Source organism: Ammospiza caudacuta, chromosome 5, assembly GCF_027887145.1.
Source record: "Ammospiza caudacuta isolate bAmmCau1 chromosome 5, bAmmCau1.pri, whole genome shotgun sequence".
NCBI lineage: Eukaryota > Metazoa > Chordata > Aves > Passeriformes > Passerellidae > Ammospiza > Ammospiza caudacuta.
In genome coordinates, this window is record NC_080597.1 from 21,593,390 (window position 1) to 21,614,891 (window position 21,502).

Consider the following 21,502-nt stretch of genomic DNA (forward strand, 5'->3'; position numbering starts at 1 on the left):
CAATGTAATACAGCATCCTTCTTCACCTTTCCGAAGCTGCCGCTCTCTCCGGCTCCTGGAGCCGAAGAAGCGGCTTCTTCGCGCAAAGACGATTGTACCGGTCACAGTGCTCTCTTAGCGCGGCTTCTGCCGAAAGAAGCCCGGGAGCGGCTCTTAGCTCCGGAGAGCATCGTACCTTCGTCTTTAGCGTCTTTTGTGGTCTACATCTTAGCAAAAGGCTTTTCCACTACGTCTGGCAAGGAGAAAGTGTGCCAACACAGAAAACATCTCCCATCGTGTTCTAACGTTGCACGGAGGTCTGCCAAAAGCTTGGCATGAAGAAAAGAAAAGTTGTCCAAAAGAGCTTCCAATCGAATATTCATGTGATTGGAAAAGTCAGGAGAGTGGTAAGGTACTGTTTTCTATCAGTTGGCAAGCTGCGCACACAATCCCAATGGAATACAGCATCCTTCTTCACCTTACCAATGCAGCCGCTCTCTCCGGCTCCTGGAGCCGAAGAAGCGGCTTCTTCGCGCAAAGACGATTGTACCGGTCACAGTGCTCTCTTAGCGCGGCTTCTGCCGAAAGAAGCCCGGGAGCGGCTCTTAGCTCCGGAGAGCATCGTACCTTCGTCTTTAGCGTCTTTTGTGGTCTACATCTTAGCAAAAAGCTTTTCCACTACGTCTGGCAAGGAGAAAGTGTGCCAGCACAGAAAACATCTCCCATCGTGTTCTAACGTTGCACGGAGGTCTGCCAAGTGTTTGACAAGAAGAGAAGAAAAGTTGTCCAAAAGAGCTTCCAATCGAATATTCATGTGATTGGAAAAGTCAGGAGAGTGGTAAGGTACTGTTTTCTATCAGTTGGCAAGCTGCGCACACAATCCCAATGTAATACAGTATCCTTCTTCACCTTTCCGAAGCTGCCGCTCTCTCCGGCTCCTGGAGCCGAAGAAGCGGCTTCTTCGCGCAAAGACGATTGTACCGGTCACAGTGCTCTCTTAGCGCGGCTTCTGCCGAAAGAAGCCCGGGAGCGGCTCTTAGCTCCGGAGAGCATCGTACCTTCGTCTTTAGCGTCTTTTGTGGTCTACATCTTAGCAAAAAGCTTTTCCACTATGTCTGGTAAGGAAAACCTGCGCCAGCACAGAAAACATCTCCCATGGTGTTCTGGACGTTGCACGGAGGTCTGCCAAGTGTTTGACAAGAAGAGAAGAAAAGCTGTCCAAAAGAGCTTCCAATCGAATATTCATGTGATTGGAAAAGTCAGGAGAGTGGTAAGGTACTGTTTTCTATCAGTTGGCAAGCTGCGCACACAATCCCATTGTAATACAGCATCCTTCTTCACCTTTCCGAAGCTGCCGCTCTCTCCGCTCCTGGAGCCGAAGAAGCGGCTTCTTCGCGCAAAGACGATTGTACCGGTCACAGTGCTCTCTTAGCGCGGCTTCTGCCGAAAGAAGCCCGGGAGCGGCTCTTAGCTCCGGAGAGCATCGTACCTTCGTCTTTAGCGTCTTTTGTGGTCTACATCTTAGCAGAAAGCTTTTCCACTATGTCTGGCAAGGAGAACCTGCGCCAGCACAGAAAACATCTCCCATCGTGTTCTGGACGTTGCACGGAGGTCTGCCAAGTGTTTGACACGAAGAGAAAAAAAGTTGTCCAAAACAGCTTCCAATCGAATATTCATGTGATTGGAAAAGTCAGGAGAGTGGTAAGGTACTGTTTTCTATCAGTTGGCAAGCTGCGCACACAATCCCAGTGCAATACAGCATCCTTCTTCACCTTTCCGAAGTTGCCGCTCTCTCCGGCTCCTGGAGCCGAAGAAGCGGCTTCTTCGCGCAAAGACGATTGTACCGGTCACAGTGCTCTCTTAGCGCGGCTTCTGCCGAAAGAAGCCCGGGAGCGGCTCTTAGCTCCGGAGAGCATCGTACCTTCGTCTTTAGCGTCTTTTGTGGTCTACATCTTAGCAGAAAGCTTTTCCACTATGTCTGGCAAGGAGAAAGTGTGCCAGCACAGAAAACATCTCCCATCGTGTTCTGGACGTTGCACGGAGGTCTGCCAAGTGCTTGGCATGAAGAAAAGAAAAGTTGTCCAAAAGAGCTTCCAATGGAATATTCATGTGATTGGAAAAGTCAGGAGAGTGGTAAGGTACTGTTTTCTATCAGTTGGCAAGCTGCGCACACAATCCCAATGTAATACAGCATCCTTCTTCACCTTTCCGAAGCTGCCGCTCTCTTGGGCTCCTGGAGCCGAAGAAGCGGCTTCTTCGCGCAAAGACGATTGTACCGGTCACAGTGCTCTCTTAGCGCGGCTTCTGCCGAAAGAAGCCCGGGAGCGGCTCTTAGCTCCGGAGAGCATCGTACCTTCGTCTTTAGCGTCTTTTGTGGTCTACATCTTAGCAAAAAGCTTTTCCACTATGTCTGGCAAGGAGGAAGTGTGCCAGCACAGAAAACATCTCCCATCGTGTTCTACCGTTGCACGGATGTCTGCCAAGTGCTTGGCATGAAGAAAAGAAAAGTTGTCCAAAACAGCTTCCAATCGAATATTCATGTGATTGGAAAAGTCAGGAGAGTGGTAAGGTACTGTTTACTATCAGTTGGCAAGCTGCGCACACAATCCCAATGTAATACAGCATCCTTCTTCACCTTTCCGATGCTGCCGCTCTCTCCGGCTCCTGGAGCCGAAGAAGCGGCTTCTTCGCGCAAAGACGATTGTACCGGTCACAGTGCTCTCTTAGCGCGGCTTCTGCCGAAAGAAGCCCGGGAGCGGCTCTTAGCTCCGGAGAGCATCGTACCTTCGTCTTTAGCGTCTTTTGTGGTCTACATCTTAGCAAAAAGCTTTTCCACTACGTCTGGCAAGGAGAAAGTGTGCCAGCACAGAAAACATCTCCCATCGTGTTCTGGACGTTGCACGGAGGTCTGCAAGTGTTTGGCATGAAGAAAATAAAAGCTGTCCAAAAGAGCTTCCAATCGAATATTCATGTGATTGGAAAAGTCAGGAGAGTGGTAAGGTACTGTTTTCTATCAGTTGGCAAGCTGCGCACACAATCCCAGTGCAATACAGCATCCTTCTTCACCTTTCTGAAGCTGCCGCTCTCTCCGGCTCCTGGAGCCGAAGAAGCGGCTTCTTCGCGCAAAGACGATTGTACCGGTCACAGTGCTCTCTTAGCGCGGCTTCTGCCGAAAGAAGCCCGGGAGCGGCTCTTAGCTCCGGAGAGCATCGTACCTTCGTCTTTAGCGTCTTTTGTGGTCTACATCTTAGCAAAAAGCTTTTCCACTACGTCTGGCAAGGAGAAAGTGTGCCAGCACAGAAAACATCTCCCATCGTGTTCTAACGTTGCACGGAGGTCTGCCAAGTGCTTGGCATGAAGAAAAGAAAAGTTGTCCAAAAGAGCTTCCAATCGAATATTCATGTGATTGGAAAAGTCAGGAGAGTGGTAAGGTACTGTTTTCTATCACTTGGCAAGCTGCGCACACAATCCCAGTGTTGTACAGCATCCTTCTTCACCTTTCCGAAGCTGCCGCTCTCTCCGGCTCCTGGAGCCGAAGAAGCGGCTTCTTCGTGCAAAGACGATTGTACCGGTCACAGTGCTCTCTTAGCGCGGCTTCTGCCGAAAGAAGCCCGGGAGCGGCTCTTAGCTCCGGAGAGCATCGTACCTTCGTCTTTAGCGTCTTTTGTGGTCTACATCTTAGCAAAAAGCTTTTCCACTATGTCTGGCAAGGAGGAAGTGTGGCAGCACAGAAAACATCTCCCATCGTGTTCTAACGTTGCACGGATGTCTGCCAAGTGCTTGGCATGAAGAAAAGAAAAGTTGTCCAAAACAGCTTCCAATCGAATATTCATGTGATTGGAAAAGTCAGGAGAGTGGTAAGGTACTGTTTACTTTCAGTTGGCAAGCTGCGCACACAATCCCAATGTAATACAGCATCCTTCTTCACCTTTCCGATGCTGCCGCTCTCTCCGGCTCCTGGAGCCGAAGAAGCGGCTTCTTCGCGCAAAGACGATTGTACCGGTCACAGTGCTCTCTTAGCGCGGCTTCTGCCGAAAGAAGCCCGGGAGCGGCTCTTAGCTCCGGAGAGCATCGTACCTTCGTCTTTAGCGTCTTTTGTGGTCTACATCTTAGCAAAAAGCTTTTCCACTACGTCTGGCAAGGAGAAAGTGTGCCAGCACAGAAAACAACTCCCATCGTGTTCTACCGTTGCACGGAGGTCTGCCAAGTGCTTGGCATGAAGAAAAGAAAAGTTGTCCAAAACAGCTTCCAATTGAATATTCATGTGATTGGAAAAGTCAGGAGAGTGGTAAGGTACTGTTTTCTATCAGTTGGCAAGCTGCACACACAATCCCACTGTAATACAGCATCCTTCTTCACCTTTCTGAAGCTGCCGCTCTCTCCGGCTCCTGGAGCCGAAGAAGCGGCTTCTTCGCGCAAAGACGATTGTACCGGTCACAGTGCTCTCTTAGCGCGGCTTCTGCCGAAAGAAGCCCGGGAGCGGCTCTTAGCTCCGGAGAGCATCGTACCTTCGTCTTTAGCGTCTTTTGTGGTCTACATCTTAGCAAAAAGCTTTTCCACTACGTCTGGCAAGGAGAAAGTGTGCCAGCACAGAAAACATCTCCCATCGTGTTCTAACGTTGCACGGAGGTCTGCCAAGTGCTTGGCATGAAGAAAAGAAAAGTTGTCCAAAACAGCTTCCAATCGAATATTCATGTGATTGGAAAAGTCAGGAGACTGGTAAGGTACTGTTTACTATCAGTTGGCAAGCTGCGCACACAATCCCAATGTAATACAGCATCCTTCTTCACCTTACCAATGCTGCCGCTCTCTCCGGCTCCTGGAGCCGAAGAAGCGGCTTCTTCGCGCAAAGACGATTGTACCGGTCACAGTGCTCTCTTAGCGCGGCTTCTGCCGAAAGAAGCCCGGGAGCGGCTCTTAGCTCCGGAGAGCATCGTACCTTCGTCTTTAGCGTCTTTTGTGGTCTACATCTTAGCAAAAAGCTTTTCCACTACGTCTGGCAAGGAGAAAGTGTGCCAGCACAGAAAACAACTCCCATCGTGTTCTAACGTTGCACGGAGGTCTGCCAAGTGCTTGGCATGAAGAAAAGAAAAGTAGTCCAAAACAGCTTCCAATCGAATATTCATGTGATTGGAAAAGTCAGGAGAGTGGTAAGGTACTGTTTTCTATCAGTTGGCAAGCTGCGCACACAATCCCAATGTAATACAGCATCCTTCTTCACATTTCCGAAGCTGCCGCTCCCTCCGGATCCTGGAGCCGAAGAAGCGGCTTCTTCGCGCAAAGACGATTGTACTGCTCACAGTGCTCTCTTAGCGCGGCTTCTGCCGAAAGAAGCCCGGGAGCGGCTCTTAGCTCCGGAGAGCATCGTACCTTCGTCTTTAGCGTCTTTTGTGGTCTACATCTTAGCAAAAAGCTTTTCCACTACGTCTGGCAAGGAAAACCTGCGCCAGCACAGAAAACATCTCCCATCGTGTTCTGGACGTTGCACGGAGGTCTGCAAGTGTTTGGCATGAAGAAAAGAAAAGTTGTCCAAAACAGCTTCCAATCGAATATTCATGTGATTGGAAAAGTCAGGAGAGTGGTAAGGTACTGTTTTCTATCACTTGGCAAGCTGCGCACACAATCCCAGTGTTGTACAGCATCCTTCTTCACCTTTCCGATGCTGCCGCTATCTCGGGCTCCTGGAGCCGAAGAAGCGGCTTCTTCGCGCAAAGACGATTGTACCGGTCACAGTGCTCTCTTAGCGCGGCTTCTGCCGAAAGAAGCCCGGGAGCGGCTCTTAGCTCCGGAGAGCATCGTACCTTCGTCTTTAGCGTCTTTTGTGGTCTACATCTTAGCAGAAAGCTTTTCCACTATGTCGGCAAGGAAAACCTGCGCCAGCACAGAAAACATCTCCCATCGTGTTCTGGACGTTGCACGGAGGTCTGCCAAGTGTTTGACAAGAAGAGAAGAAAAGTTGTCCAAAACAGCTTCCAATCGAATATTCATGTGATTGGAAAAGTCAGGAGAGTGCAAAGGTACTGTTTTCTATCAGTTGGCAAGCTGCGCACACAATCCCAGTGTAATACAGCATCCTTCTTCACCTTTCCGAAGCTGCCGCTCTCTCCGGCTCCTGGAGCCGAAGAAGCGGCTTCTTCGCGCAAAGACGATTGTACCGGTCACAGTGCTCTCTTAGCGCGGCTTCTGCCGAAAGAAGCCCGGGAGCGGCTCTTAGCTCCGGAGAGCATCGTACCTTCGTCTTTAGCGTCTTTTGTGGTCTACATCTTAGCAGAAAGCTTTTCCACTATGTCTGGCAAGGAGAAAGTGTGCCAGCACAGAAAACATCTCCCATCGTGTTCTGGACGTTGCACGGAGGTCTGCCAAGTGCTTGGCATGAAGAAAAGAAAAGTTGTCCAAAAGAGCTTCCAATGGAATATTCATGTGATTGGAAAAGTCAGGAGAGTGGTAAGGTACTGTTTTCTATCAGTTGGCAAGCTGCGCACACAATCCCAATGTAATACAGCATCCTTCTTCACCTTTCCGAAGCTGCCGCTCTCTTGGGCTCCTGGAGCCGAAGAAGCGGCTTCTTCGCGCAAAGACGATTGTACCGGTCACAGTGCTCTCTTAGCGCGGCTTCTGCCGAAAGAAGCCCGGGAGCGGCTCTTAGCTCCGGAGAGCATCGTACCTTCGTCTTTAGCGTCTTTTGTGGTCTACATCTTAGCAAAAAGCTTTTCCACTATGTCTGGCAAGGAGGAAGTGTGCCAGCACAGAAAACATCTCCCATCGTGTTCTACCGTTGCACGGATGTCTGCCAAGTGCTTGGCATGAAGAAAAGAAAAGTTGTCCAAAACAGCTTCCAATCGAATATTCATGTGATTGGAAAAGTCAGGAGAGTGGTAAGGTACTGTTTACTATCAGTTGGCAAGCTGCGCACACAATCCCAATGTAATACAGCATCCTTCTTCACCTTTCCGATGCAGCCGCTCTCTCCGGCTCCTGGAGCCGAAGAAGCGGCTTCTTCGCGCAAAGACGATTGCACCGGTCACAGTGCTCTCTTAGCGCGGCTTCTGCCGAAAGAAGCCCGGGAGCGGCTCTTAGCTCCGGAGAGCATCGTACCTTCGTCTTTAGCGTCTTTTGTGGTCTACATCTTAGCAAAAAGCTTTTCCACTACGTCTGGCAAGGAGAAAGTGTGCCAGCACAGAAAACATCTCCCATCGTGTTCTACCGTTGCACGGAGGTCTGCCAAGTGCTTGGCATGAAGAAAAGAAAAGTTGTCCAAAACAGCTTCCAATTGAATATTCATGTGATTGGAAAAGTCAGGAGAGTGGTAAGGTACTGTTTTCTATCAGTTGGCAAGCTGCGCACACAATCCCAGTGTTGTACAGCATCCTTCTTCACCTTTCCGATGCTGCCGCTCTCTCCGGCTCCTGGAGCCGAAGAAGCGGCTTCTTCGCGCAAAGACGATTGTACCGGTCACAGTGCTCTCTTAGCGCGGCTTCTGCCGAAAGAAGCCCGGGAGCGGCTCTTAGCTCCGGAGAGCATCGTACCTTCGTCTTTAGCGTCTTTTGTGGTCTACATCTTAGCAAAAAGCTTTTCCACTACGTCTGGCAAGGAGAAAGTGTGCCAGCACAGAAAACATCTCCCATCGTGTTCTGGACGTTGCACGGAGGTCTGCAAGTGTTTGGCATGAAGAAAATAAAAGCTGTCCAAAAGAGCTTCCAATCGAATATTCATGTGATTGGAAAAGTCAGGAGAGTGGTAAGGTACTGTTTTCTATCAGTTGGCAAGCTGCGCACACAATCCCAGTGCAATACAGCATCCTTCTTCACCTTTCTGAAGCTGCCGCTCTCTCCGGCTCCTGGAGCCGAAGAAGCGGCTTCTTCGCGCAAAGACGATTGTACCGGTCACAGTGCTCTCTTAGCGCGGCTTCTGCCGAAAGAAGCCCGGGAGCGGCTCTTAGCTCCGGAGAGCATCGTACCTTCGTCTTTAGCGTCTTTTGTGGTCTACATCTTAGCAAAAAGCTTTTCCACTACGTCTGGCAAGGAGAAAGTGTGCCAGCACAGAAAACATCTCCCATCGTGTTCTAACGTTGCACGGAGGTCTGCCAAGTGCTTGGCATGAAGAAAAGAAAAGTTGTCCAAAAGAGCTTCCAATCGAATATTCATGTGATTGGAAAAGTCAGGAGAGTGGTAAGGTACTGTTTTCTATCACTTGGCAAGCTGCGCACACAATCCCAGTGTTGTACAGCATCCTTCTTCACCTTTCCGAAGCTGCCGCTCTCTCCGGCTCCTGGAGCCGAAGAAGCGGCTTCTTCGTGCAAAGACGATTGTACCGGTCACAGTGCTCTCTTAGCGCGGCTTCTGCCGAAAGAAGCCCGGGAGCGGCTCTTAGCTCCGGAGAGCATCGTACCTTCGTCTTTAGCGTCTTTTGTGGTCTACATCTTAGCAAAAAGCTTTTCCACTATGTCTGGCAAGGAGGAAGTGTGGCAGCACAGAAAACATCTCCCATCGTGTTCTAACGTTGCACGGATGTCTGCCAAGTGCTTGGCATGAAGAAAAGAAAAGTTGTCCAAAAGAGCTTCCAATCGAATATTCATGTGATTGGAAAAGTCAGGAGAGTGGTAAGGTACTGTTTACTTTCAGTTGGCAAGCTGCGCACACAATCCCAATGTAATACAGCATCCTTCTTCACCTTTCCGATGCTGCCGCTCTCTCCGGCTCCTGGAGCCGAAGAAGCGGCTTCTTCGCGCAAAGACGATTGTACCGGTCACAGTGCTCTCTTAGCGCGGCTTCTGCCGAAAGAAGCCCGGGAGCGGCTCTTAGCTCCGGAGAGCATCGTACCTTCGTCTTTAGCGTCTTTTGTGGTCTACATCTTAGCAAAAAGCTTTTCCACTACGTCTGGCAAGGAGAAAGTGTGCCAGCACAGAAAACAACTCCCATCGTGTTCTACCGTTGCACGGAGGTCTGCCAAGTGCTTGGCATGAAGAAAAGAAAAGTTGTCCAAAACAGCTTCCAATTGAATATTCATGTGATTGGAAAAGTCAGGAGAGTGGTAAGGTACTGTTTTCTATCAGTTGGCAAGCTGCACACACAATCCCACTGTAATACAGCATCCTTCTTCACCTTTCTGAAGCTGCCGCTCTCTCCGGCTCCTGGAGCCGAAGAAGCGGCTTCTTCGCGCAAAGACGATTGTACCGGTCACAGTGCTCTCTTAGCGCGGCTTCTGCCGAAAGAAGCCCGGGAGCGGCTCTTAGCTCCGGAGAGCATCGTACCTTCGTCTTTAGCGTCTTTTGTGGTCTACATCTTAGCAAAAAGCTTTTCCACTACGTCTGGCAAGGAGAAAGTGTGCCAGCACAGAAAACATCTCCCATCGTGTTCTAACGTTGCACGGAGGTCTGCCAAGTGCTTGGCATGAAGAAAAGAAAAGTTGTCCAAAACAGCTTCCAATCGAATATTCATGTGATTGGAAAAGTCAGGAGACTGGTAAGGTACTGTTTACTATCAGTTGGCAAGCTGCGCACACAATCCCAATGTAATACAGCATCCTTCTTCACCTTACCAATGCTGCCGCTCTCTCCGGCTCCTGGAGCCGAAGAAGCGGCTTCTTCGCGCAAAGACGATTGTACCGGTCACAGTGCTCTCTTAGCGCGGCTTCTGCCGAAAGAAGCCCGGGAGCGGCTCTTAGCTCCGGAGAGCATCGTACCTTCGTCTTTAGCGTCTTTTGTGGTCTACATCTTAGCAAAAAGCTTTTCCACTACGTCTGGCAAGGAGAAAGTGTGCCAGCACAGAAAACAACTCCCATCGTGTTCTACCGTTGCACGGAGGTCTGCCAAGTGCTTGGCATGAAGAAAAGAAAAGTAGTCCAAAACAGCTTCCAATCGAATATTCATGTGATTGGAAAAGTCAGGAGAGTGGTAAGGTACTGTTTTCTATCAGTTGGCAAGCTGCGCACACAATCCCAATGTAATACAGCATCCTTCTTCACATTTCCGAAGCTGCCGCTCCCTCCGGCTCCTGGAGCCGAAGAAGCGGCTTCTTCGCGCAAAGACGATTGTACTGCTCACAGTGCTCTCTTAGCGCGGCTTCTGCCGAAAGAAGCCCGGGAGCGGCTCTTAGCTCCGGAGAGCATCGTACCTTCGTCTTTAGCGTCTTTTGTGGTCTACATCTTAGCAAAAAGCTTTTCCACTACGTCTGGCAAGGAAAACCTGCGCCAGCACAGAAAACATCTCCCATCGTGTTCTGGACGTTGCACGGAGGTCTGCAAGTGTTTGGCATGAAGAAAAGAAAAGTTGTCCAAAACAGCTTCCAATCGAATATTCATGTGATTGGAAAAGTCAGGAGAGTGGTAAGGTACTGTTTTCTATCACTTGGCAAGCTGCGCACACAATCCCAGTGTTGTACAGCATCCTTCTTCACCTTTCCGATGCTGCCGCTATCTCGGGCTCCTGGAGCCGAAGAAGCGGCTTCTTCGCGCAAAGACGATTGTACCGGTCACAGTGCTCTCTTAGCGCGGCTTCTGCCGAAAGAAGCCCGGGAGCGGCTCTTAGCTCCGGAGAGCATCGTACCTTCGTCTTTAGCGTCTTTTGTGGTCTACATCTTAGCAGAAAGCTTTTCCACTATGTCGGCAAGGAAAACCTGCGCCAGCACAGAAAACATCTCCCATCGTGTTCTGGACGTTGCACGGAGGTCTGCCAAGTGTTTGACAAGAAGAGAAGAAAAGTTGTCCAAAACAGCTTCCAATCGAATATTCATGTGATTGGAAAAGTCAGGAGAGTGCAAAGGTACTGTTTTCTATCAGTTGGCAAGCTGCGCACACAATCCCAGTGTAATACAGCATCCTTCTTCACCTTTCCGAAGCTGCCGCTCTCTCCGGCTCCTGGAGCCGAAGAAGCGGCTTCTTCGCGCAAAGACGATTGTACCGGTCACAGTGCTCTCTTAGCGCGGCTTCTGCCGAAAGAAGCCCGGGAGCGGCTCTTAGCTCCGGAGAGCATCGTACCTTCGTCTTTAGCGTCTTTTGTGGTCTACATCTTAGCAGAAAGCTTTTCCACTATGTCTGGCAAGGAGAAAGTGTGCCAGCACAGAAAACATCTCCCATCGTGTTCTGGACGTTGCACGGAGGTCTGCCAAGTGCTTGGCATGAAGAAAAGAAAAGTTGTCCAAAAGAGCTTCCAATGGAATATTCATGTGATTGGAAAAGTCAGGAGAGTGGTAAGGTACTGTTTTCTATCAGTTGGCAAGCTGCGCACACAATCCCAATGTAATACAGCATCCTTCTTCACCTTTCCGAAGCTGCCGCTCTCTTGGGCTCCTGGAGCCGAAGAAGCGGCTTCTTCGCGCAAAGACGATTGTACCGGTCACAGTGCTCTCTTAGCGCGGCTTCTGCCGAAAGAAGCCCGGGAGCGGCTCTTAGCTCCGGAGAGCATCGTACCTTCGTCTTTAGCGTCTTTTGTGGTCTACATCTTAGCAAAAAGCTTTTCCACTATGTCTGGCAAGGAGGAAGTGTGCCAGCACAGAAAACATCTCCCATCGTGTTCTACCGTTGCACGGATGTCTGCCAAGTGCTTGGCATGAAGAAAAGAAAAGTTGTCCAAAACAGCTTCCAATCGAATATTCATGTGATTGGAAAAGTCAGGAGAGTGGTAAGGTACTGTTTACTATCAGTTGGCAAGCTGCGCACACAATCCCAATGTAATACAGCATCCTTCTTCACCTTTCCGATGCAGCCGCTCTCTCCGGCTCCTGGAGCCGAAGAAGCGGCTTCTTCGCGCAAAGACGATTGCACCGGTCACAGTGCTCTCTTAGCGCGGCTTCTGCCGAAAGAAGCCCGGGAGCGGCTCTTAGCTCCGGAGAGCATCGTACCTTCGTCTTTAGCGTCTTTTGTGGTCTACATCTTAGCAAAAAGCTTTTCCACTACGTCTGGCAAGGAGAAAGTGTGCCAGCACAGAAAACATCTCCCATCGTGTTCTACCGTTGCACGGAGGTCTGCCAAGTGCTTGGCATGAAGAAAAGAAAAGTTGTCCAAAACAGCTTCCAATTGAATATTCATGTGATTGGAAAAGTCAGGAGAGTGGTAAGGTACTGTTTTCTATCAGTTGGCAAGCTGCGCACACAATCCCAGTGTTGTACAGCATCCTTCTTCACCTTTCCGATGCTGCCGCTCTCTCCGGCTCCTGGAGCCGAAGAAGCGGCTTCTTCGCGCAAAGACGATTGTACCGGTCACAGTGCTCTCTTAGCGCGGCTTCTGCCGAAAGAAGCCCGGGAGCGGCTCTTAGCTCCGGAGAGCATCGTACCTTCGTCTTTAGCGTCTTTTGTGGTCTACATCTTAGCAAAAAGCTTTTCCACTACGTCTGGCAAGGAGAAAGTGTGCCAGCACAGAAAACATCTCCCATCGTGTTCTGGACGTTGCACGGAGGTCTGCAAGTGTTTGGCATGAAGAAAATAAAAGCTGTCCAAAAGAGCTTCCAATCGAATATTCATGTGATTGGAAAAGTCAGGAGAGTGGTAAGGTACTGTTTTCTATCAGTTGGCAAGCTGCGCACACAATCCCAGTGCAATACAGCATCCTTCTTCACCTTTCTGAAGCTGCCGCTCTCTCCGGCTCCTGGAGCCGAAGAAGCGGCTTCTTCGCGCAAAGACGATTGTACCGGTCACAGTGCTCTCTTAGCGCGGCTTCTGCCGAAAGAAGCCCGGGAGCGGCTCTTAGCTCCGGAGAGCATCGTACCTTCGTCTTTAGCGTCTTTTGTGGTCTACATCTTAGCAAAAAGCTTTTCCACTACGTCTGGCAAGGAGAAAGTGTGCCAGCACAGAAAACATCTCCCATCGTGTTCTAACGTTGCACGGAGGTCTGCCAAGTGCTTGGCATGAAGAAAAGAAAAGTTGTCCAAAAGAGCTTCCAATCGAATATTCATGTGATTGGAAAAGTCAGGAGAGTGGTAAGGTACTGTTTTCTATCACTTGGCAAGCTGCGCACACAATCCCAGTGTTGTACAGCATCCTTCTTCACCTTTCCGAAGCTGCCGCTCTCTCCGGCTCCTGGAGCCGAAGAAGCGGCTTCTTCGTGCAAAGACGATTGTACCGGTCACAGTGCTCTCTTAGCGCGGCTTCTGCCGAAAGAAGCCCGGGAGCGGCTCTTAGCTCCGGAGAGCATCGTACCTTCGTCTTTAGCGTCTTTTGTGGTCTACATCTTAGCAAAAAGCTTTTCCACTATGTCTGGCAAGGAGGAAGTGTGGCAGCACAGAAAACATCTCCCATCGTGTTCTAACGTTGCACGGATGTCTGCCAAGTGCTTGGCATGAAGAAAAGAAAAGTTGTCCAAAAGAGCTTCCAATCGAATATTCATGTGATTGGAAAAGTCAGGAGAGTGGTAAGGTACTGTTTACTTTCAGTTGGCAAGCTGCGCACACAATCCCAATGTAATACAGCATCCTTCTTCACCTTTCCGATGCTGCCGCTCTCTCCGGCTCCTGGAGCCGAAGAAGCGGCTTCTTCGCGCAAAGACGATTGTACCGGTCACAGTGCTCTCTTAGCGCGGCTTCTGCCGAAAGAAGCCCGGGAGCGGCTCTTAGCTCCGGAGAGCATCGTACCTTCGTCTTTAGCGTCTTTTGTGGTCTACATCTTAGCAAAAAGCTTTTCCACTACGTCTGGCAAGGAGAAAGTGTGCCAGCACAGAAAACAACTCCCATCGTGTTCTACCGTTGCACGGAGGTCTGCCAAGTGCTTGGCATGAAGAAAAGAAAAGTTGTCCAAAACAGCTTCCAATTGAATATTCATGTGATTGGAAAAGTCAGGAGAGTGGTAAGGTACTGTTTTCTATCAGTTGGCAAGCTGCACACACAATCCCACTGTAATACAGCATCCTTCTTCACCTTTCTGAAGCTGCCGCTCTCTCCGGCTCCTGGAGCCGAAGAAGCGGCTTCTTCGCGCAAAGACGATTGTACCGGTCACAGTGCTCTCTTAGCGCGGCTTCTGCCGAAAGAAGCCCGGGAGCGGCTCTTAGCTCCGGAGAGCATCGTACCTTCGTCTTTAGCGTCTTTTGTGGTCTACATCTTAGCAAAAAGCTTTTCCACTACGTCTGGCAAGGAGAAAGTGTGCCAGCACAGAAAACATCTCCCATCGTGTTCTAACGTTGCACGGAGGTCTGCCAAGTGCTTGGCATGAAGAAAAGAAAAGTTGTCCAAAACAGCTTCCAATCGAATATTCATGTGATTGGAAAAGTCAGGAGACTGGTAAGGTACTGTTTACTATCAGTTGGCAAGCTGCGCACACAATCCCAATGTAATACAGCATCCTTCTTCACCTTACCAATGCTGCCGCTCTCTCCGGCTCCTGGAGCCGAAGAAGCGGCTTCTTCGCGCAAAGACGATTGTACCGGTCACAGTGCTCTCTTAGCGCGGCTTCTGCCGAAAGAAGCCCGGGAGCGGCTCTTAGCTCCGGAGAGCATCGTACCTTCGTCTTTAGCGTCTTTTGTGGTCTACATCTTAGCAAAAAGCTTTTCCACTACGTCTGGCAAGGAGAAAGTGTGCCAGCACAGAAAACAACTCCCATCGTGTTCTACCGTTGCACGGAGGTCTGCCAAGTGCTTGGCATGAAGAAAAGAAAAGTAGTCCAAAACAGCTTCCAATCGAATATTCATGTGATTGGAAAAGTCAGGAGAGTGGTAAGGTACTGTTTTCTATCAGTTGGCAAGCTGCGCACACAATCCCAATGTAATACAGCATCCTTCTTCACATTTCCGAAGCTGCCGCTCCCTCCGGCTCCTGGAGCCGAAGAAGCGGCTTCTTCGCGCAAAGACGATTGTACTGCTCACAGTGCTCTCTTAGCGCGGCTTCTGCCGAAAGAAGCCCGGGAGCGGCTCTTAGCTCCGGAGAGCATCGTACCTTCGTCTTTAGCGTCTTTTGTGGTCTACATCTTAGCAAAAAGCTTTTCCACTACGTCTGGCAAGGAAAACCTGCGCCAGCACAGAAAACATCTCCCATCGTGTTCTGGACGTTGCACGGAGGTCTGCAAGTGTTTGGCATGAAGAAAAGAAAAGTTGTCCAAAACAGCTTCCAATCGAATATTCATGTGATTGGAAAAGTCAGGAGAGTGGTAAGGTACTGTTTTCTATCACTTGGCAAGCTGCGCACACAATCCCAGTGTTGTACAGCATCCTTCTTCACCTTTCCGATGCTGCCGCTATCTCGGGCTCCTGGAGCCGAAGAAGCGGCTTCTTCGCGCAAAGACGATTGTACCGGTCACAGTGCTCTCTTAGCGCGGCTTCCGCCGAAAGAAGCCCGGGAGCGGCTCTTAGCTCCGGAGAGCATCGTACCTTCGTCTTTAGCGTCTTTTGTGGTCTACATCTTAGCAGAAAGCTTTTCCACTATGTCGGCAAGGAAAACCTGCGCCAGCACAGAAAACATCTCCCATCGTGTTCTGGACGTTGCACGGAGGTCTGCCAAGTGTTTGACAAGAAGAGAAGAAAAGTTGTCCAAAACAGCTTCCAATCGAATATTCATGTGATTGGAAAAGTCAGGAGAGTGCAAAGGTACTGTTTTCTATCAGTTGGCAAGCTGCGCACACAATCCCAGTGTAATACAGCATCCTTCTTCACCTTTCCGAAGCTGCCGCTCTCTCCGGCTCCTGGAGCCGAAGAAGCGGCTTCTTCGCGCAAAGACGATTGTACCGGTCACAGTGCTCTCTTAGCGCGGCTTCTGCCGAAAGAAGCCCGGGAGCGGCTCTTAGCTCCGGAGAGCATCGTACCTTCGTCTTTAGCGTCTTTTGTGGTCTACATCTTAGCAAAAATCTTTTCCACTACGTCTGGCAAGGAGAAAGTGTGCCAGCACAGAAAACATCTCCCATCGTGTTCTAACGTTGCACGGAGGTCTGCCAAGTGTTTGACAAGAAGAGAAGAAAAGTTGTCCAAAACAGCTTCCAATCGAATATTCATGTGATTGGAAAAGTCAGGAGAGTGGTAAGGTACTGTTTTCTATCACTTGGCAAGCTGCGCACACAATCCCAGTGTTGTACAGCATCCTTCTTCACATTTCCGAAGCTGCCGCTCTCTCCGGCTCCTGGAGCCGAAGAAGCGGCTTCTTCGCGCAAAGACGATTGTACCGGTCACAGTGCTCTCTTAGCGCGGCTTCTGCCGAAAGAAGCCCGGGAGCGGCTCTTAGCTCCGGAGAGCATCGTACCTTCGTCTTTAGCGTCTTTTGTGGTCTACATCTTAGCAAAAAGCTTTTCCACTACGTCTGGCAAGGAGAAAGTGTGCCAACACAGAAAACATCTCCCATCGTGTTCTAACGTTGCACGGAGGTCTGCCAAAAGCTTGGCATGAAGAAAAGAAAAGTTGTCCAAAAGAGCTTCCAATGGAATATTCATGTGATTGGAAAAGTCAGGAGAGTGGTAAGGTACTGTTTTCTATCACTTGGCAAGCTGCGCACACAATCCCAGTGTTGTACAGCATCCTTCTTCACCTTTCCGAAGCTGCCGCTCTCTCCGGCTCCTGGAGCCGAAGAAGCGGCTTCTTCGTGCAAAGACGATTGTACCGGTCACAGTGTTCTCTTAGCGCGGCTTCTGCCGAAAGAAGCCCGGGAGCGGCTCTTAGCTCCGGAGAGCATCGTACCTTCGTCTTTAGCGTCTTTTGTGGTCTACATCTTAGCAAAAAGCTTTTCCACTATGTCTGGCAAGGAGGAAGTGTGCCAGCACAGAAAACATCTCCCATCGTGTTCTAACGTTGCACGGATGTCTGCCAAGTGCTTGGCATGAAGAAAAGAAAAGTTGTCCAAAACAGCTTCCAATCGAATATTCATGTGATTGGAAAAGTCAGGAGAGTGGTAAGGTACTGTTTACTATCAGTTGGCAAGCTGCGCACACAATCCCAATGTAATACAGCATCCTTCTTCACCTTTCCGATGCTGCCGCTCTCTCCGGCTCCTGGAGCCGAAGAAGCGGCTTCTTCGCGCAGAGACGATTGTACCGGTCACAGTGCTCTCTTAGCGCGGCTTCTGCCGAAAGAAGCCCGGGAGCGGCTCTTAGCTCCGGAGAGCATCGTACCTTCGTCTTTAGCGTCTTTTGTGGTCTACATCTTAGCAAAAAGCTTTTCCACTACGTCTGGGAAGGAGAAAGTGTGCCAGCACAGAAAACAACTCCCATCGTGTTCTACCGTTGCACGGAGGTCTGCCAAGTGCTTGGCATGAAGAAAAGAAAAGTTGTCCAAAACAGCTTCCAATTGAATATTCATGTGATTGGAAAAGTCAGGAGAGTGGTAAGGTACTGTTTTCTATCAGTTGGCAAGCTGCGCACACAATCCCAGTGTTGTACAGCATCCTTCTTCACCTTTCCGAAGCTGCCGCTCTCTCCGGCTCCTGGAGCCGAAGAAGCGGCTTCTTCGCGCAAAGACGATTGTACCGGTCACAGTGCTCTCTTAGCGCGGCTTCTGCCGAAAGAAGCCCGGGAGCGGCTCTTAGCTCCGGAGAGCATCGTACCTTCGTCTTTAGCGTCTTTTGTGGTCTACATCTTAGCAAAAAGCTTTTCCACTACGTCTGGCAAGGAGAAAGTGTGCCAGCACAGAAAACATCTCCCATCGTGTTCTAACGTTGCACGGAGGTCTGCCAAGTGCTTGGCATGAAGAAAAGAAAAGTTGTCCAAAAGAGCTTCCAATCGAATATTCATGTGATTGGAAAAGTCAGGAGAGTGGTAAGGTACTGTTTTCTATCACTTGGCAAGCTGCGCACACAATCCCAGTGTTGTACAGTATCCTTCTTCACCTTTCCGAAGCTGCCGCTCTCTCCGGCTCCTGGAGCCGAAGAAGCGGCTTCTTCGTGCAAAGACGATTGTACCGGTCACAGTGTTCTCTTAGCGCGGCTTCTGCCGAAAGAAGCCCGGGAGCGGCTCTTAGCTCCGGAGAGCATCGTACCTTCGTCTTTAGCGTCTTTTGTGGTCTACATCTTAGCAAAAAGCTTTTCCACTATGTCTGGCAAGGAAAACCTGCGCCAACACAGAAAACATCTCCCATTGTGTTCTAACGTTGCACGGATGTCTGCCAAGTGCTTGGCATGAAGAAAAGAAAAGTTGTCCAAAAGAGCTTCCAATCGAATATTCATGTGATTGGAAAAGTCAGGAGAGTGGTAAGGTACTGTTTTCTATCAGTTGGCAAGCTGCGCACACAATCCCAATGGAATACAGCATCCTTCTTCACCTTACCAATGCAGCCGCTCTCTCCGGCTCCTGGAGCCGAAGAAGCGGCTTCTTCGCGCAAAGACGATTGTACCGGTCACAGTGCTCTCTTAGCGCGGCTTCTGCCGAAAGAAGCCCGGGAGCGGCTCTTAGCTCCGGAGAGCATCGTACCTTCGTCTTTAGCGTCTTTTGTGGTCTACATCTTAGCAAAAAGCTTTTCCACTACGTCTGGCAAGGAGAAAGTGTGCCAGCACAGAAAACATCTCCCATCGTGTTCTAACGTTGCACGGAGGTCTGCCAAGTGTTTGACAAGAAGAGAAGAAAAGTTGTCCAAAAGAGCTTCCAATCGAATATTCATGTGATTGGAAAAGTCAGGAGAGTGGTAAGGTACTGTTTTCTATCAGTTGGCAAGCTGCGCACACAATCCCAGTGCAATACAGCATCCTTCTTCACCTTTCCGAAGTTGCCGCTCTCTCCGGCTCCTGGAGCCGAAGAAGCGGCTTCTTCGCGCAAAGACGATTGTACCGGTCACAGTGCTCTCTTAGCGCGGCTTCTGCCGAAAGAAGCCCGGGAGCGGCTCTTAGCTCCGGAGAGCATCGTACCTTCGTCTTTAGCGTCTTTTGTGGTCTACATCTTAGCAGAAAGCTTTTCCACTATGTCTGGCAAGGAGAAAGTGTGCCAGCACAGAAAACATCTCCCATCGTGTTCTGGACGTTGCACGGAGGTCTGCCAAGTGCTTGGCATGAAGAAAAGAAAAGTTGTCCAAAAGAGCTTCCAATGGAATATTCATGTGATTGGAAAAGTCAGGAGAGTGGTAAGGTACTGTTTTCTATCAGTTGGCAAGCTGCGCACACAATCCCAATGTAATACAGCATCCTTCTTCACCTTTCCGAAGCTGCCGCTCTCTTGGGCTCCTGGAGCCGAAGAAGCGGCTTCTTCGCGCAAAGACGATTGTACCGGTCACAGTGCTCTCTTAGCGCGGCTTCTGCCGAAAGAAGCCCGGGAGCGGCTCTTAGCTCCGGAGAGCATCGTACCTTCATCTTTAGCGTCTTTTGTGGTCTACATCTTAGCAAAAAGCTTTTCCACTATGTCTGGCAAGGCGAAAGTGTGCCAGCACAGAAAACATCTCCCATCGTGTTCTACCGTTGCACGGATGTCTGCCAAGTGCTTGGCATGAAGAAAAGAAAAGTTGTCCAAAACAGCTTCCAATCGAATATTCATGTGATTGGAAAAGTCAGGAGAGTGGTAAGGTACTGTTTACTATCAGTTGGCAAGCTGCGCACACAATCCCAATGTAATACAGCATCCTTCTTCACCTTTCCGATGCTGCCGCTCTCTCCGGCTCCTGGAGCCGAAGAAGCGGCTTCTTCGCGCAAAGACGATTGCACCGGTCACAGTGCTCTCTTAGCGCGGCTTCTGCCGAAAGAAGCCCGGGAGCGGCTCTTAGCTCCGGAGAGCATCGTACCTTCGTCTTTAGCGTCTTTTGTGGTCTACATCTTAGCAAAAAGCTTTTCCACTATGTCTGGCAAGGCGAAAGTGTGCCAGCACAGAAAACATCTCCCATCGTGTTCTACCGTTGCACGGAGGTCTGCCAAGTGCTTGGCATGAAGAAAAGAAAAGTTGTCCAAAACAGCTTCCAATTGAATATTCATGTGATTGGAAAAGTCAGGAGAGTGGTAAGGTACTGTTTTCTATCAGTTGGCAAGCTGCGCACACAATCCCAATGTAATACAGCATTCTTCTTCACCTTTCCGAAGCTGCCGCTCCCTCCGGATCTTGGAGCCGAAGAAGCGGCTTCTTCGCGCAAAGACGATTGTACCGGTCACAGTGCTCTCTTAGCGCGGCTTCTGCCGAAAGAAGCCCGGGAGCGGCTCTTAGCTCCGGAGAGCATCGTACCTTCGTCTTTAGCGTCTTTTGTGGTCTACATCTTAGCAAAAAGCTTTTCCACTACGTCTGGCAAGGAGAAAGTGTGCCAGCACAGAAAACATCTCCCATCGTGTTCTACCGTTGCACGGAGGTCTGCCAAGTGCTTGGCATGAAGAAAAGAAAAGTTGTCCAAAACAGCTTCCAATTGAATATTCATGTGATTGGAAAAGTCAGGAGAGTGGTAAGGTACTGTTTTCTATCAGTTGGCAAGCTGCGCACACAATCCCAGTGTTGTACAGCATCCTTCTTCACCTTTCCGATGCTGCCGCTCTCTCCGGCTCCTGGAGCCGAAGAAGCGGCTTCTTCGCGCAAAGACGATTGTACCGGTCACAGTGCTCTCTTAGCGCGGCTTCTGCCGAAAGAAGCCCGGGAGCGGCTCTTAGCTCCGGAGAGCATCGTACCTTCGTCTTTAGCGTCTTTTGTGGTCTACATCTTAGCAAAAAGCTTTTCCACTACGTCTGGCAAGGAGAAAGTGTGCCAGCACAGAAAACATCTCCCATCGTGTTCTGGACGTTGCACGGAGGTCTGCAAGTGTTGGGCATGAAGAAAAGAAAAGCTGTCCAAGAGAGCTTCCAATCGAATATTCATGTGATTGGAAAAGTCAGGAGAGTGGTAAGGTACTGTTTTCTATCAGTTGGCAAGCTGCGCACACAATCCCAGTGCAATACAGCATCCTTCTTCACCTTTCTGAAGCTGCCGCTCTCTCCGGCTCCTGGAGCCGAAGAAGCGGCTTCTTCGCGCAAAGACGATTGTACCGGTCACAGTGCTCTCTTAGCGCGGCTTCTGCCGAAAGAAGCCCGGGAGCGGCTCTTAGCTCCGGAGAGCATCGTACCTTCGTCTTTAGCGTCTTTTGTGGTCTACATCTTAGCAAAAAGCTTTTCCACTACGTCTGGCAAGGAGAAAGTGTGCCAGCACAGAAAACAACTCCCATCGTGTTCTACCGTTGCACGGAGGTCTGCCAAGTGCTTGGCATGAAGAAAAGAAAAGTTGTCCAAAACAGCTTCCAATTGAATATTCATGTGATTGGAAAAGTCAGGAGAGTGGTAAGGTACTGTTTTCTATCAGTTGGCAAGCTGCACACACAATCCCACTGTAATACAGCATCCTTCTTCACCTTTCTGAAGCTGCCGCTCTCTCCGGCTCCTGGAGCCGAAGAAGCGGCTTCTTCGCGCAAAGACGATTGTACCGGTCACAGTGCTCTCTTAGCGCGGCTTCTGCCGAAAGAAGCCCGGGAGCGGCTCTTAGCTCCGGAGAGCATCGTACCTTCGTCTTTAGCGTCTTTTGTGGTCTACATCTTAGCAAAAAGCTTTTCCACTACGTCTGGCAAGGAGAAAGTGTGCCAGCACAGAAAACATCTCCCATCGTGTTCTAACGTTGCACGGAGGTCTGCCAAGTGCTTGGCATGAAGAGAAGAAAAGTTGTCCAAAACAGCTTCCAATCGAATATTCATGTGATTGGAAAAGTCA